The sequence below is a fragment of the Pollicipes pollicipes genome, unplaced genomic scaffold (assembly GCF_011947565.3).
Source record: "Pollicipes pollicipes isolate AB1234 unplaced genomic scaffold, Ppol_2.1 Scaffold_7231;HRSCAF=8579_pilon_pilon_pilon, whole genome shotgun sequence".
In the NCBI taxonomy this organism is placed as follows: Eukaryota; Metazoa; Arthropoda; class Thecostraca; order Pollicipedomorpha; family Pollicipedidae; genus Pollicipes; species Pollicipes pollicipes.
Window position 1 is genome coordinate 38,400,841 of NW_023597034.1, and position 16,044 is coordinate 38,416,884.

The following is a 16,044-nucleotide window of genomic DNA, read 5'->3' on the forward strand; positions in this document are numbered from 1 at the left end:
TCTCTCTCTCTCTCTCTCTCTCTCTCTATCTCTCTCTCTCTCTTCTCTCTCTCTCTCTCTCTCTCTCTCTCTCTCTCTCTCTCTCTCTATCTCTCTCTCTCTCTCTCTCTCTCTCTCTCTCTCTATACATATATATCTATATCTATATCTATATCAGCCGCGCTCTCCCACCATGGGAGACTATCGGTGAGACCCTCGGTGGCACGGTGTCCACATTACTCTCAGCGGGTCTATCGACCACTCTGCCAATAATCGGTGCGCTGACGGACGTTATCGCCACAGGACGCTTCTGCGGGATGTGTATTGATGGACGGTACGGCCAGGGCGCGGCCGTCCGGGACTGGGCGCCGGCTGACAGACTCCGCTCCTGTGCGGCAGGCGTCCGTGCCGGAGGCTGACCGCCAGGACACGGGCGCCATCTACACGCGGATGCCGCTGCACATCCTCACCAACTCCGTGCCGGGCTTCAACTGGCGCGAGTACCTGCAGAGTCTGCTGCACGTGCCCATCAACGGCAACGAGCCGGTGGTGGTGTACTCGATGCCGTACATCCGGGCCGTTGGCCAGGTGGTGATGAACACGGAGCGCAGGTCAGACTCTCGGTGTGTCAGGGCCGCAGCCGTCGGCTCGGTGTCAGTGGTGGCGTGCATGCTTCTTGTGCGGGACTGACAACAGACGTGATTCATGTGTGATTCAGGGGCAATTAGAAACAAAGTCATCAGAAAAAGGAGCAAGCTGCGGTTCAAAACATCGCTCGCCAGGTCTAATGTTTGAAGACTTGGAACCGCATATCAACGCAAAAGGGGCTGCGAACAACATGTTATTCACTGATTGAGGAGAAACTTTACCGTGCGCCAACAAACCCATGACATTAAATGATTGATGCTTGCAAGCACTTCATCCCGTGATCAATGCAGGATTCATGGATCATCAGCCTGCACAACCAAAGTTATGTCACTGACAGCGTGATCGCAGAAACTAAACATGGCACTCATCAGCGACTGTGGTCTTCCCATGTGGGATATACTCGCTACGCCTGACCTCTGCAGCCTCTCTTCCCCTCTACACGTCTAAATGTGAAGGCTGAGTTTAGTTCTGAATAAATCCACATGAAAAATGAAAATTGTACAACCCGTTCGCCCGCGACATGTCCAGTCTGCGCAGGGGACATCTCCGAGACATTGGTTCATAGCTTTAAACGTATTGAAAATGGAGACCCAAAAGCTTGCTTTCCCTCTGCAACTTCTTTATTGCAAAATGTCAAATACCCTCGCAGACAAATGGCCACGTTAGACCAGTGACATAGCTAAGGGCAAATCTTTGGGGCATGACCTCCCCTGGAGGTGGCGGGACTCCTGGACCCAAGTCCCCCAGCATTGTCTGGGAGTTTGAGGCGTCCGGTAGAGGTTCTAAAAAAAACCGGTTGTTCAGGATTTAGATGGGGACGCGCATCTAAAAACGGTCCCAAATCTTAACAAACCGGGTCCCGACAGCGACCTAAGTGGGCCCTGTGGCTAGGAGGGCCACCAGTCCCTTGCTGCGCGAAATCCACTGGCGTTGCTGTTTTTATCATTGCCAGGCTGCCAAACCACTCACTCGCTTTGAAGTGACATAAAAGTTTAAGCTTCCTACTTTGTGCTGACACTTAGATATGCGCTCATTCTGCCAAGTCCGCATTGTTACACATTATTTAAGTCATGCACCAGCTCAGTTCATTACAGTTGCGCTATTCTTAGATCTTGAAGTACATCAGTATTCAATTAGCCGTGCGTCACAAACTCCGTCATGCGCTATTCATGGTGGCGAGTGGTCATATTGACTTATTTTATTAAAAACTTCTTCAGAATAGAATTACCAAAGGAGAAGAACGTAAAAACTGTATTTCTTTACCGTATCCCTTGTGCCTTATTTACATTGTTCGCAACAGAAGTCCGTCCACAACTGATTTTCATCAAACCACGGGGTTTAATTACCTGAATGTGTTATGCTATTAACAAAGTGGAGTGCACCAGCGCGCCAAACGCATACAGTGAACTAAACGAAGCCCTAACGCACGGTAAGGTCTAGCGTTATCTTTGTGCTGTGTCGGGGTTAATGCGTAGAATGCATTGCGAAACAAATGTTGTTCCAGTACTACAAGTTTCGTATTTGCTTTGATATAAATCACGTGTTCCAGGGTTATTGTCAATTACATAATGTGGAAGCTGGTGAAGGACACCATACAGTACATGACGCCCCCGTACCAGAAACTCCTGGCAAAGTTCAGGAAGGTAAGAATAGCAGGATACCCCTCAATGACTTCACTGTTTTCGTCACGGTTGGCATGGGAGAGTACTGCTTTGATGTACTCATGCCAATATGTGTGGATGAATACTTTGGGCGGAAAGATAGGCGCCCACTGAATGGTCCTCGATGCGATGGGCACCACTAACAACATGACAATTTGACGAGCGAATTTTGCATAGATGTGTAGAAGCATGAAATGAAGCACTGCTTTGCGAGCGTTTAACTCTGGTTGAGTTTAGTTTTAAAAGTAATATTATCGCTATGTTCTGCCTTGACTTATTCATGATGTAAGAAGGGCTCTTGTGTTAATTTGTGCCCATCACTGGGATGTGTATTGCTTTTGTCTACATATGCTTCTATGAAGCGCCCGTCCCGCCAGCTTTGCTCTATGTCTGATGACGTTCGGAGCATGACGCCACTTGTCATGATTGATGACCTGCGGTGACCGTGCTGGCAGGTGCTGCTGGGTATACCGTCGGACAGGAACCGGTGGAACCGCTGTGTGGAATGGACCAACAAACACTTCGGTATGGCAGTCGGCGCACTTTTTATCAAGAAAAAGTTTCAACCACGAAAGCAAGGTAGGCGCTGAAACAGTGGCTGCTGGACCGACCTAGAAACCACTTTCGAATCATCACATCACCGAGACAATGGAGATCTGTTTGTAGCGAAAGATAATACATGCAGGTAGACTAACCGACGCATTATTGCATGCATAAAACTATATATATATATATATATATATATATATATATATATATATGCATACATGAATATAGATGCATGCATATATGGAGTGATATGTTGATAGAAAGTAAGATAGAAAGATAGATAGATAGATAGATAGATAGATAGATATATATATATATATATATATATATATATATATATATATATATATATAGATGAATAGATAGATGGACAATAAATGGACTTCACGTGGTCATCCATCCACATGTGTATCATCTGTCTCTCTATTTTTGTTTTTCATTGATCTGCCGGGATGAGGGATGCGCAAATGAGCCGGAAGCTGAACGGCCGATGCGATGATTGTAAACCACGCATTTAAGATGAGAAGGTTTAATTGAGACCTTACAAGGCCACAAGCATCGACTTGACCGCGGCCAGTATGTGAAAGGTATCCTGGCACTAAGAGCGATAACTACAACCAACGGACCAACGGAGTGAGAGTCGCCGTTCTCTTGCCATGAGAGGGTCTTGGCTGCATCATATTTGCCTCCGTCGGCCTGACCTCTGACATCTGAAGTACAAAGCCACGAGCGTACACAGTATCCTTACAATTACACCGGTAATGTGTTCCTGCTACACTGTCAGCGCCATCGGCGGAGCAGCGCCATCCGTGTCGATCGCACCTCCCAGTGCAGGAATCAGGAAGCCGTGCATAATCTCGTGATGATATTACGCATTCCCCCACGTTCAACGAGCGAGATAGGATAGGGTAGGATAAAACCGTCCAGGACCGCCTAAGGCGTCTTAGAACTGAGCTCAAACGAGCAATTTACATCTCCAGTGGGCTTTTTCGTTACGCAGACCGCGACTCAGCCCATTTGTGACGCTCCCGATGCATCTAAGGACGGCGTGCTTCTGAAGTCTTATTAATTAATGGCTTATTGTCATAAGAGGCGTACCTATGCACTTGCCCGACTGTTTTTGTGTCGCGTGTTGTTGTTGTACCAGTGCCCGTAGCGGCCCGTTCCCGATCTAGCAGCGGTCTAATGGCACGTGGCGGCCTTTACCTTCGATAATCGACGTCAGAGGGGGCAGCGCTAACGACGGCACTGTGTAAACGTGTCGATGAATGGTCCCTCGGCAACCGGGCGGTGGTTACCGGTCAGTGGTCCGCCTGTGGCGCGCTATAAGAGGCGCAGTCAGGGGGAGGAGGACACATGTGCTGGTGACCTCCCCTCACACAACGAACGTGGAGCTACGGAAAGAACATGACTCCAGCGCATTAAAAGGTCCTGAGCAGCAGACCTTCAATCATTCACGACAGCACAGTAAATGTATCTAAAGCATCAAAACCATTAGGGCCGCTCAGAAGAACGAGAAAGACGTGGCGGGCCTTCAGCGGCTGCCTCCAGCGGGGCAAATGAGATCTGCTACCAGAGCCTTTATGTGACACCCCCCCCCCCCGTCCCTCTCTCCCCGGTTGTAGTCAGGCCCCTCCAATGAAAATCCTGTGTGCGCGCTTGCTCGCCACACGCGGTCCCTTGTAGGCGCTTGCTGGTGGGTTTGGCAGATTGATCGCTAGATTATGTATCAACACATGCAGTTACCGTGGTGATTATCGTCGCTCAAACCCCCACGCATTGTAGTAGGCGGTAACTATAGCCTGGCGGCGCATTTACTTTCATGCCACTCGCGTGCCCGGGTTGACCCATGATGCGATTATTGCCGTACTAACGTGAAGTGTGATGGACTACGCCACGCTCCAAAACACGTTCTGACGACATGCTTCTTTCCGGGCAGCGGACGGCGCTGGAGATGATTCACACGCTGCGGGAGGCCTTTATCGAGCTGCTGGAGGACAACATCTGGATGGACGACGCTACGCGAGCTGTTGCTCGGGAGAAGGCCATGGCCATGAACGAGCACATGGCTACCCGGAGTTCCTCACCAGGCCGGCCGAGTCGACAAGGAGTTCCAGGGGGTACGTCCGACGGGCGCTCCTAGGAGTGCCAGGGGTAGGTCAGTCGGGCGCTCCAAGGAGTTCCAGGAGTAGGTCCGGCGGGCGCTCCAAGGAGTTCCAGGGGTAGATCAGCGGGCGCTCCGAGGAGTTCCAGGGGGCAGGTCCGGCGGGCGCTCCAAGGTGTGCCAGGGGTAGGTCCGGCGGGCGCTCCAAGGAGTTCCGGGAGTAGGTCCGGCGGGCACTCCAAGGAGTTTCAGGGGTAGGTCAGGCGGGCGCTCCAAGCAGTGCCGAGGGTAGGTCAGGAGGCCCTCGTAGACAGGGGACTTCACGAACATTTAATTGGGTTTCACGTCAGTGATGTCAAGTGTCATATTGTCAAGGACGAAGAGTAAGGTCATCAGAGGTTGAATGTACTGTTCCACGATTGTATGGTGTCTGAACTGGGATAGTCATTTCAAGATAATTGCCGGCAGGTCACAGCATGCTCTTTTTAAGATACCAAATTCTCTTGTCACGGAACTAAACGCACGCGAATTTGCGTTGACCATTTTGTGCCGCCTGATTGAAAGTGATCTCAATATATAGGACGTCATAGAAACGTGACACGGGCGCCCGTACCTCAGCGATCATGTTGGCCATTGGTCAAGAATGGTAGACCATCGGAATATTCGTGGCTGGAGTTTGTCAGCCCGATTCGTTGCATCGACAGACAGCAGTCCGACTAGCTTCCAGTTAAAGCTGCTGATTGTATGCCTCGATGACGAACGGCGTTTTGTGATGCATAACATAGACATTTAGGCAGCACTTCTAGTTATTACAGACATGAAGGTGAGGATCAAATGATTTGAGAATAGCGCCGCAACAGAGAATGCAGCTGCAAGTGGCAAATATGTCATCACAGAAAAATATACAAAAACAACACGCGAGAAAACCAAAACACAGGCACATGCCGCGAATAAAATAAACCTAAACGACAAACACTAGCGTTGTGTTGTGCTACTTTAAGTAGCAAAAGTGATTCCGTCGTCCGCTACAAGGGCAATTCTGGCGTGGTCCATCTGGCAGCCACTCTGTGGTCATAGGAACGTTACTTGGCGTGATCAAAACAATGACATTTTGAAGAACAAATTGACTAAGCAGACTTTTTTTGCAAATTAGTACCGTCTTTTGCACTGAGAAGCATACTTATATTCAGAAGTGACTTCTTTCCCCAATATCTGGTACTTTACTCAGCATCTTCAAATGTGGAACGCTCATTAAGCTGGGTCAGACATGTCAAACCGTCTCTTTACATGAATTTGATGAAAACTGCATTTTCCGAATACGTTTTCACGATCTACTATCTTCCAAACATTTTGAACAACGTCTGGGTGACAAATTTAAAACAATTAATCGGTTTAATGCCACGCTGGTTCAGAGCAATGTATAACAAGTAAGTACCCATGTGTATTGTTGGCGTATTGATTGTTGCAGCATCGGTAATTTTGAGTTGTTCAACTCGATTTCCCTATAGGTGATTACATGCAAGGGGTATTGACCTTCCAGAGTTCAAGCAAGGTCATGACCTTGAATTGGCGGTAGCTCCATGCGGCATGAGAGCTACCATGCCCAAACCTATGATGGCAGTTGCAATATGTGAATAGTACAGCTAGAGCACGCCTGATCACCCTTGGTCTTATTAGGTGATACGGCATAGGCGTAGATATAATGATCAGTGTTACAATATCGTGGAAGGCTCGGCGGCCCTCTTTGACCTTGCACAGGTCGCCCAGATAGTTTTGAAGCGTTAGTTATCTGAACCGGCTCACCATATGGCGGTTTAATGCGTACCAAGCCGACTGTCGCGTATTGCGTCGTCGTAACACGGTTGATTGCCATGTGATGTATAGTGGAGGGATTTCCTCTGATAAGCTGGTTTGGCCTGTGAAAGGTCAAAAGCATATGACCCGAGCTATTCTCGAGTAAAACATGTTTCAAAATATGGTGACGTGTGTCCGACGATGATAGCACACCTGTCTGCATCACAACACAATATAAAGTTGGCATGACCTTAATGGCTTAGATTGGCATCAGAGATCATAGATCGATTAAGAAAGAAAAGAAGTACAGTTCTGGAGCTTAGGCGGTGATCAACACATCGGTCGACCCCCGTGACTCCACATTGTACAGTATGGCAACTACCGGTGGTGGACTAAATATCGTGCACTCAATACCGGCAAATATCTTTCGTCCCAGTTAGGATACAGCCTGTTCAAAGTCATAACCTTGACCTGAAAGGTCACGTGCTGGCCTGAAGCTACAAAACTGGATATACGCGGATAGCTTGGACGGCGAGCAGCACCTGGTGTTTTCCGCGATGCTCTCCCGTAGCCCGAGCGTTAATAGGGGCGTGACATAAGGCCCCTCGTCGGTTTAGGACGTAAGATGGACCCGTGGGGCATGGGTATGCACATAATTCATTGTTGACGGCTAACAATTTCAGGAAGACATTTTAAAATACATTCAGTAATGCTTTTATCATTCAGATCGAGAACATGCAGTAATGTTTTTATGACACCCAAATGTAATGTGCGCTTGCAAAGCCAAACTAAGACCTTAGCTTGGTTTTTGGTTGCTATTTAATGTGGCCCCCCGCATGAGGAACCCTGCGGTACGGGCCGTGTTTGTGTCTCATCTGTTTAGAAGATTCGTGTGTGCATTAACTATCGTTTAATTGTGTGGCACTAATCTCATGAATCTGGTCCTAAGGCAGGCCATCTCATCTTCGCGAACTTTATAACCACACAAAAACAGTTTATTTATTAGAAACCTCAGACGGTTCGAGGCATGTTTACCCCCAAAACAGCACCGAATCCCAGTGTTTAGCTCATTCGTATGCTTCCCGGCGCGACCTAAAGACACGTGACTGAATTACGAGCGCAACAATTCGAATTATCCTGCAGGCGAAAACGGAACGATCAACTTAAAATAAGTCATAGCATGAACTGCCACACATTTACAAGGCAACCGGGGAAGAGCGATGGCGGCGAGCGAAACGACCAGACAGTTCACTGCGGCTGCTGGCGGCGGTTGGGGCGTCCCCTGACCCGGGACTCCTCATCCGCCGCCAGCGGTTGAGGAGCCCCTGATCCTCTGTCGGTGCGTCCGCGCCGTGGTCGACAGTGCTCTGCCCGAGCCCTGACCGGACGGTGAGCCCCGGGAGCCGGCATCTCTGTCAGACAATCCAAACACGCTATGCATAGGAGATCGACTATCGACCAGGAAGTGACCTTGACCCCGAGGGCGGTCCTGGCCGGGCCCGTCCCCCCCCCCGCGTGCTTAGCGGACGTGCGGACGGAGGTGCGTGCGTGTATGCGTACGTGCGTGCATGAGGACGTGAGTAACAGCGTGTCTGTCGGGTTGAGTGCCGGCGTGCTTTGGGACGACGGGAGGAGCGACGCCGCTGGCCGGCCGGCGAGAGCCAGGGTCGTCGTGTTCGCCCGGTCCGGCTGTGGAGGCTGGTCCAGTCCCAGGCCACACTGCCAGCTGCCTAAACGACCACGGGAACGACTGTGAAGGGACCAGCCGAACGATCACAGCAACGACAGCCGCCGGCTCTGCTCCGAGCGGCATGCGGATGGGGGTAGAGCTGCGCGCTCGATTGAATCCAGGCAGAGGGGGGATAGAGGGGAATGAAGAAGGGAAGTTAGAGGCAGGGAGGCGAAGCCAGGGAGAGGCATTTTTTGGTAGAGGGCTGAAGAGATAGAGAGAGGGAGAGTAATAAATCGACGAGTGTGACAGTGGGGGGAGAGGGAGAGAAACAGAGAGAGAGAGAGAGAGAGAGAGAGAGAGAGAGAGAGAGAGAGAGAGATAGAGAGAGAGAGAGAAGAGAGAGATAGAGAGATAGAGAGAGAGAGAGAGATGAGAGATAGAAGAGAGAATAGAGAGAGAGAGAGGCTCTATCTCTAGCTCTCTCTCGCTCTCGCTCTCTCCTATCGCTCTCTCGCGCTCATACGCTCCTCTCTCTAGAGGCGCGCATGAGACTGCAGCGTCCTTGTTGCTATGCTATGCTGTAGAAGGCCAAGTCCAGGTCGACCCTGTTGCCATGGCGATCTAGGTCAAACCCTGAGGGCTTTGCCCGTTGGCTCCCACCGGAACGCGATACTGCAGACCAGGTCGGCGGCACACAGCTTCCTAGATGGTGTGCAGCATTATCAGAACCTCGCACAGCATAAACATGTTTTTTACTTATGTCCATCCAGTGTTAACGGGTCATTAGCACCAGGAGGTGGGTGTCTGTTTTGGGGACCTATGTATGTGTGGTTTACTTCGTTTGTGCCATAATTTACCGTTCGACATTGTTGTTCCACCCGTCGGCTTCATAGTATTTTATAACTTGCCACTGACTGCTTTCAGATCGATGTGAGCAACAGTTCGTTCCTGTTGAACATCTTCCGCATGCTTAAGTACAAGGCACAACGGAACCTGAGCAAGCTACGGAAGCCGGTGACAAAGAACAAGTGGTCTACCGAGCCGCCAGTGGTGGTTGTCAACGCCTTCTATAACCCTAACAAAAACGACATTGGTGAGTCGATATTTCTCATAAGAGTGCAACGTTGGAAACCATGCGTATGGCTATATATATATATTGTGTGTGTATGTGTGTGTGTGTGTGTGGTGTGTTGTGTGTGTGTGTGTGGTGTGTGTGTGTGGTGTGTGGGTGTGTGTGTGTGTGTGTGGTGTGGTGGTGTGTGGTGTGTTTGTGGTGTGTGTGTGTGTGTGTGGTGTGTGTGTGTGTGTGTGTGTGTGTGTGTGTGTGTGTGCGCGTGCGTATGCATGTGCGTATGTGTGTGCATGCATGCGTGCGTCCGTGTGTCCGTGCATGCATGTGTATACGTGTGTGTAGTACTCTCAAGGCTTTATCGTCTCCGCATCGTATGACATCAGCGATCAGGATAAAGTGACAGACTGTCTGATGTATTGACTTTCGAACATCATATCAGTGTATTTGTCATCATAATAGTGCCATAATTATGCATTATCAGCTACAAGGCATGCATGGTGAACTCTTAGTGACAACAAATGATGCAAGCATAATGATAATATCACTTTTTCTCTCTTGTACACCACATAACCGCTCGCTTCTCGAGTCCTCAACTCTTGTGATTTCGCTGCTCGGCTCGAGCAGTCGTGTTTCCATGTCTCCTCACTGGACAGTGCCGCACTGCCTGCGTGATCCGCGTGCAGTGGCGCCGCCCTGCCTCCCGACGCCTGACCTGGCAATGGCGCTTTGTTCCAGTCTTCCCCGCTGGTATCCTACAGCCGCTATTCTACAGCCAGTATTTCCCGAAGTCACTCAACTACGGTGGAATCGGCGTCGTCATAGGACACGAGATCACACATGGTTTTGACGACAAAGGTATCCACCTCGGTCCGTTTGGTTGCTTACCTCACTTCGCTGGAGCTAAGCTGGAATATGCTAGGCTGAGCTAAACTGAGCTGAGATGAGCTGATCTGTGATGACGTGAGCTGAGCAAAGCTAAAATAGGCAGATCCGAACTGAACTAAGTAGGAAGACCAAATGTACCGACAGGTACATTTAGTCCTTTAGTCCAGGACCTTGATCTATCAGTAACTGCGTTACTTAACACGCGCTCGAGTGGGGCGGGTCAAATTGTCTCCCCAAAGGTTTTTCCAAAATGGTTTCCGAACGGCGCGGCGTAGTCGCGCCAAATTTTGCGTAGCTGTAGACAATTTAATAGCGGATCGTTCGGCATAACCAATTTAGATGCGCCTTGTAAGTTCGCTGAGCTATGGCAGGTCAAAGTCAGGCCATGGTTTCAGCGAAGACAATGTCTAGGGAATCGTTCATTCTGATACAACAACGGAGTGTTTGACGAAGCCATACATCTCTGAGATGCTTTCTTAGGCACCACAAATATTGAATGAGCAAATTGCATTGACCAAAGGTCAGGTATGAAGGTCAGACCAAGGTCAAAAGCAACCTGATTTATTACTCTAGGACTTGCTGTATGGGATAGTTTCTGGTGCGTATTTCAATTTATTGACGACAGGAACCGCATTATATATCTTCCATTGACTTCTTGGAGGTCATAACAGGTCATTTATCTAAGATGACCCGGGTCGACATTTTGTTTTAGGAACCTACTGCCTAGCGTAATTTTTGTCGCTTATTCAAATGCAAAACTGAGAGCAGTCTTGTACGATTTTGGTCACCATGACCTTCAAAAGGTCAAACAAGGTCACTAACCTCCAATGGGCTTGTGATCCTTTTCTTAGATACAGTGTTCTATGTTCTGGGGGCACTTCGGAGACCAATCTGGAATTTTACCTTGTTTGACCTTATTTGACCTGAAGATCATGATCTAGGGAGCTGAAACGTAAGTTCAAATACAGGTCAAGACACCCTGTAAATTTGGTGACTCTAGCTTTCTAAGTTCCCGAGATCTTAGTGGGGTCAAATTGACCGCCCCCACTCGAGCGAAGGGTATCTAGCCGGCCACCCGGGCGCGTGTTAAACTACCTGTTCAATGAACTGCGTTACTTGGGCGGACAACCCCGATGAGTGTTACATGTAGTGTGCTTTTACACAGCTGGCACGACCATTTGTATGCAGTGCACGCACAGAGTGGCCCTCTTCTGACAACCACTTCTTAGGAGTGTTTCCTCACACGGGCCATTTTGTGGAGTGATATCCACCGGAGGACTTTCTGAAAGGATGTTTGCTCTCCGCTGGTGAGCTCGCGCTCTCGGGACCCTCTTCTGCGGTGAAGGAGACGCCCTCGGCCGTCGCTGCCCGTAGGACGACAGTTCGACAAGAACGGCAATTTGAAGCAGTGGTGGGACAACGCGACCATTCAGGCGTTCCAGAAGCAGACTGAGTGCATAGTGAAGCAGTACTCATCGTACCGGCTGGAGCAGATCGGCCGCCACGTCAACGGCAAGATGACCCGCGGAGAGAACATCGCCGACAACGGCGGCCTCAAGCAGGCCTTCAGGGTGGGTCATGTGTGACAGTGGCGGGCTCAAGCAAGCCTTCAGGGTGGGTCACGTGTGACAGCGGCGGCCTCAAGCAGGCCTTCAGAGTGGGTCATGTGTGACAGCGGCGGCCTCAAGCAAGCCTTGGGGGTGGGTCGCGTGTGATAGCGACCGCCTCAAGCAGGCCATGGGGCTGGGTCACGTGTGACAGCGACGGCCTCAAGCAGGCCTTGGGGGTAGGTCACGTGTGACATTGGCGGTCTCAAGCAGGCTTAGAGGGTGGGTCTCGAGGGCCCACATGATTGATTCACAGCATATGGTGATCACGAGTGATGCAGGTAGGCAAACGAGAAGTCATGATATTTCTCTGATGATGTTTTAAGTGGTATCTCGTTTTTAAATGAAGAGCTGCAAATTTGTGTTTCAGTCACTGAATAATGTTTGTTGGTCTTTCCGGGATATTTGTTGTCGGGTAGTGACCATGTTAAGCTTACAAAATTAATTCACTGATGGCTACATCAACTATGTTCACGTGGCCGTAGTTTGGAATTATCGGCAAACTTCATGCTCTTGATTGCCAAAAATGCCAGGAACATCTATGACTTCATACAACGTTCGGATGGGGTGCCAGGAACGTCTTGATTTCAAACAACTTTCAGATAGGGGTTGTTTGTATCGAACCCGAGTTAACAAACAGGCTTTACATACCTCTATCTGTTCTGCATTTGATTACCTGTATCCGACATCGAACTAAAAAAGTACGAATTTTGCTTCTCGAAACACATAGTCTTCATTTTTCGACCATCCAAGAACGTTGCCCATATTCAGAACTCACATCGATAAAACATGGTCTCAAAGAGCTTTTTACCGATGTCTTTTTCTCACCGTTACTGCAACAAAACCATGTCGGACGCGTATGTCGGATCGTTGCTCCAGTCGGCAGGATACATGACGGTCCTGATGACTAGTGTTCCCTCAGCGACCTGCCGAGCCGGGCCGGCCATCCGTTCTGATCACCGCGGTGGAACAGAGGCCATTAGCTGTTGTTCTGAGCTGGCGCCATTTGTTATAGCTGTCCGCTCTCGTGGCAGGCAGCCACTGAAGGGCTATTTTGGGACCGTTCATAATGTACCCGGACATAGCGCTAATGTGCAAAGGTCAGTGGACCCGCAAAAATGTGCTGCAAGCCACGGCTCATTTGCCACACGCAGTAGATAATTATGACCAGCTTTGTGGGCACCAATAATTCCATGAAGAACGCTAATGAGGTGGTTATGACAAGGGCAGCAATCAGTGCAGTTTCCGATGTCAAAACACCAACGCTGATCTTTCTGGGCAAATGAGCGCTGCTTAAACATATCCGACGTGTTGTTAACCAGTGGTTTGCCTGCAAGCGTGCTGAGTTGTTAATGACCACCAGTCGTGCCGGAGGTCAGCAAGCTTATTCATAGAGTGCTGAAGCTTGTAAGGTCCCCGTCAGCAGTCAGTAACGCTTCACTTCCATATGTGTTATTCGACTTTAGGCTGCATTCGTAAATTTGTTATCGCCAGACATGGTTGAGCTGCGTCGGTACGGTCAGCTTGCTGGCAGGCGCGCGCCCCCCGCTTCCCCCTGCCCCGACAGAGTGTCCCGCCCTGACGCTCTGCTCCTGTTTCTGCCCCCCCCCCCCCGTAGGCGTACCGCAAGTGGGTGACGAGGAACGGCGAGGAGGACCTGCTGCCTGGCATTGATCTGACGCACGACCAACTCTTCTTCCTCAACTACGCGCAAATTTGGTGCGGCTCGATGCGACCCGAGGACGCCGAGACAAAGATCATGTCGTCGGTGCACGCGCCCGGCCCCATCCGTATCTTGGGGCCGCTCTCCAACTCGGAAGACTTCGCCCGCTCCTACCGCTGCCCGGTCGGCAGCCGCATGAACCCCAGCCACAAGTGCACCGTGTGGTGAGATGCGCGGCGGCCGGGCGGTCTCGCCGCCGGCGCGCGGGACTCCCCAGGGGAGCTTGGTGACTCCTGAAGGAGTGCGGTGATGCCTGCTGGAGCGTGGTTCCTCCTGCTGAAAGTGGCGACTCCTGTTGGAGTGCGGTTACTCCTACTGAACTGCGTTGTCTCCCATGGCATGTGTTGACTACTGGAGCGTTTTGATCCCGATTTCAGTGATTCGATCCTCGCTGGAATGCGTTGACACATGCAGGAGTGCTTTGACTCCCCTTGGAGCACGGTGCCGTCTGCCGGAGCTCGGTAACGACTTGTGGGGCCGGGTGACACCTGCCGGGGCGCAATGAGCTCAGCTGGAGCTCAGTCACTTCTGTTGGAAAGCTGCTGCAGGTTTCGTGATGTCATTTGTGAAGGTTGGCTAAAACTCTGCCGCGCTTCGTTTCTGTCAAGATCTGCCTGATCCGTACGGAACACAACTGCTGAGCGCGCAGTGAGCCAGTGGTCCGAGGTCGCGTAGCTGCTGAGCGCACAGTGGACCAGTCGCGCCAGGTCGCGCAGCTGCTGAGCGCACAGTGAGCCAGTCGCGCCAGGTCGGGCCGAAGCTTAACGCTCAGTGGGCCAGTTATGGGAGTCGGACAGCTGCTGGGCGCACAGTGAACCAGTCGCGTCGGGCGCCGGGTCGAACAGCTGCAGAGCGCACGTGAAGCAGCCGTGCCGGTTCAGGTGGCTGCTGAGCGCACAGTGGACCAGTCGTGCCGGCCGGGCCGGTGCTGAGCGCACAGTGGGCCTGTCGGCCTGCGATGGCCGGCTTCAGTGCAGATGGTGCCTCGTCTTCTGTGTTCCTCGGCCGCCACCCGCAGTCACAAGCTGTGACGGGCAACGCACGCCGGTTCGAAGGGAGCCACGCCGAGTTCAAAACTATGGGACAATCGTGCGCATGGGGCCTTGTGTGTGTAACTGTACAGACGTGCGGGAGTGAGAGGCGGGTCGGAATTACTTTGGCAGTTGGTACGTCGATGTTCCGAACCATAAGGTTTATTTTTCTAGGATAACGCTGAAGGATTGACAGGGCATACTCGAGCAGCCTTGGATCATGCCAAACCAAAACATGTTCAGTGAGATTGGCCATCTGTTGCAGTGCATTTTTATTTTGTCGTCCTGTTCAAAGTCCGCATGACTTGATGTGCAACTTCACAGCAGTATGTATTGGTAATTGTTTTATCCGTAAACTGCATCTTACAAGCAACGAAAGGTAGCAATGCGTGCTAGATTACCGCATCCACTCGCAAGTGCAAGGGTACAATGTGTGTATTAATGTTTGGATTGCCATAATTATTGCAGGACGTGAGTAACCATGTATGTTGATGTTTTGTGTATACTAGCTTTCATGGTTACCTGGTTTGAAGATAAATTACAGAAAGCTGTTCAACCTCGCCTCCAAGTCTGACCATACAATTGCCATCATGCGGTTGAAAGGTATGTTTTAACATACTTTTTGATGTTTCGCAACGTCATCATCACTGAGCTGTTTAAATAAATTTACCTTTACAGTAGGACAGTGAGAGGTCTCAGGAACGGTGTCATCTGAGCATGTGAAGGTACAGTCGGTTAACATATAAAGCAGTGGTAATATTGTACCGTTTTTCCTACACTCATTGAGCAGTTCTTTTACGCAGGGACGGATACCACCCTTTGATAAATTCTGCATAGTGCAAGGCGGTATGGTATACATAGATGCTTTTCGCTATGTACACCATAGTGGATAGCATTCAACAGGGGGGGGGGGGAGGGTGAAACTCAGCCAGAAGGCGGGTAGAACGCTTGGGGAACCAGCTGGTGTGGTGAGCGAGGTTGCGCAATGCCTAAAGAGACTGCTGAGTAACCGTGGACAAAACGGCGGAGGGAAAAGGCAAGTGTAGTATTTGTGTGTACCAGTTTGGAGGCTTGAGACAAAATGTATCTCTAAAAGCGAATTGCCATTCTCATTTTTGATGCGCGCTGAGTTGCTCTTTACATCCCAGCGTATGGCGTAGCTACTCTAACAATATTGTCCTTCCCAGGTCTGACATGTGCTTACACTTGGGCTGGTGTTATATATATATATATATATATATATATATATATATATATATACATGTATATATATCACATACGGTATCTATTTCATACCAGGGTAAAACTTTGTATGTCTA

At 50.2% G+C, this 16,044-nt stretch overlaps 1 pseudogene; it reads left to right on the forward strand.

The window, feature by feature from the left end:
• The first annotated feature begins 306 nt into the window (after window positions 1-306).
• Window positions 307-16,044, forward strand: part of LOC119110081 (neprilysin-1-like) — a 23,303-nt pseudogene continuing 7,565 nt past the window's right edge.